The following is a 2003-nucleotide window of genomic DNA, read 5'->3' as shown; positions in this document are numbered from 1 at the left end:
CCCCATTTTTTAGTGTTCTATTACGTAAAGCACCCATTAACATAAATAAGAAGTCAGAAACAAACACTAGCCAAATGTCATATAGAAACAAGGTCCTCGTTGGCGCAGTAAATGTCATTTCACGCGCTTTAACGTAACATAATAGGATATTCAACAGTGGTAACCTGGCGTATAAATCTCTCTTTGGGATAACCCAAGCGATGACGACACTCGTAGCGAGTTTGGCGGTACATTGATATTAATAAGACAGCACATCTCAAATGTGCTCCTGTCGAATAGTGCCGAAATATAGCCCGCAGTAGGCAGTCTAAAAATAAACGCAATAGACTGTACACTATAGAATGAACGAAATTGATGTTTTGCTAACAAACAAATTAAGTTCAAGCTAACAAACACATTTATTTTTTAAAATCAAAGCGAAAAGCAGCAAGAATGAAAATAAAAGCCTGAGAGGTCCTCCCTCACTAACCCAAAGATCCTAAAATTATACACCCTCCCATTTACTATGCCCTTGATTATCTTCAGCCTATGATAGCTTAATTAATTAATTTGTGCACGCCCACTTTTTAGCCCCACGAGCCGCCCCTGATCATCATCATTGATATTCTGTGGAAACTCAGAGAGACGAGCTTCTTGGGACCTTCAAGTTCAAGTCTATCGTCCTCAGACACAGACACAGGCGTCGTAATGGAAAGAAAACATGCGAGCTGCCAGCCGCTGCCTGCACGCTGTGTGGTGATGACGTCACACGTCAGACGGCCTGTCCAGTCGGGGCGTGGCGGGAAGAAAGCCTAACCGTTATGGTGACGAAAAGACACAGAGTCCCTCACGACACAGCCAGCGACGATACAGATACGGGAGGAAAGCCTAGCCGTTATGGTGACAAAAAGACACGGAGTCCCTCACGCACGACACAGCAACGATACAGATCAGCTGACGAAACGTAACGAGAGTCATACTACATTTGAACGTCTGTGATCGTTATGTCGTTGTCGTTTATGTTTCGTTTCGGTGTCATTGTGTCGTGGGCTCCTGACTGAAGTATACATACAATCTAACCGTCGACTCGATAAGAGGTCATTTGGTTCGTTCACTCCGATTGAAAATCCCATTTCCCATTTTTCGTGGAGAGTTGCACCCAGCAGTCGTGATTTTCGGGATGTAGAAACATCTTTTAAGATTCTAAAGAAATTATTAACAACTATTATTTTACCGTAATTTATGTAACTTCCTAGATAGGAAAATAATCACATGAATAAAAAAAACAACAACCCAATATTAATAACAACTATTATTTTATCGTATTTTAAGAAGCTTGCTAGATAAGAAAGTACACACATGAATTAAAAAACAACAACAACAACATTAATAACAACAACTATTTTGCCGTAATTTAAGTAGCTTGACAGATAAGAAAATACACAGATGAATTGTAAAAAAGAAATAAGTAATTTAGTAAATAAAAAGATGGCGTAAATAAATGCAGCCCATGACTAGACAACTACACGTAAGGCCACCTGTGATGATGTTTTCAACTTGTGGAAATCTGTGACCTTGACCTAACAGACTTGTGTAGAGAGGGTGATGACGTGTAAGCTTTTCCCCGTGGTTCTGCCTCCCTGGTGTCTGTTTTTGGCGGGTAAGTCTTTTCACGTAAGGCTGGCATTCTGTCATTGTTTTGTTTAAAACCCTATCCGTACACCATGGGGTCATTTTGTACCCCCGGGGTTGTATTCTTCAAATTTTAGAATACTTCTAGAGCGAATATCTCTTTGAAACATTCAGTATTTTTCAAAAAATCATTTTGACAGACTGCTATGCAAAGCGTATGGATCGGATTAACGAGTAAATTTCCTCTTTGGAAAGTGGTGGCACAGAGTTCCCCACGTCGTATGGATACGATAGTAAAACACGACGTACGGATAGGGTTAAACTTGTGAAAATCTGTGACCTGGACCTATCAGTCTTGTGCAGACAGGGTGATGACGTGGTAACTTTTCCCC

The sequence above is a fragment of the Aplysia californica genome, unplaced genomic scaffold (genome assembly GCF_000002075.1).
Source record: "Aplysia californica isolate F4 #8 unplaced genomic scaffold, AplCal3.0 scaffold00577, whole genome shotgun sequence".
In the NCBI taxonomy this organism is placed as follows: Eukaryota; Metazoa; Mollusca; class Gastropoda; order Aplysiida; family Aplysiidae; genus Aplysia; species Aplysia californica.
Note: the sequence above shows the minus strand (reverse complement) of the source record.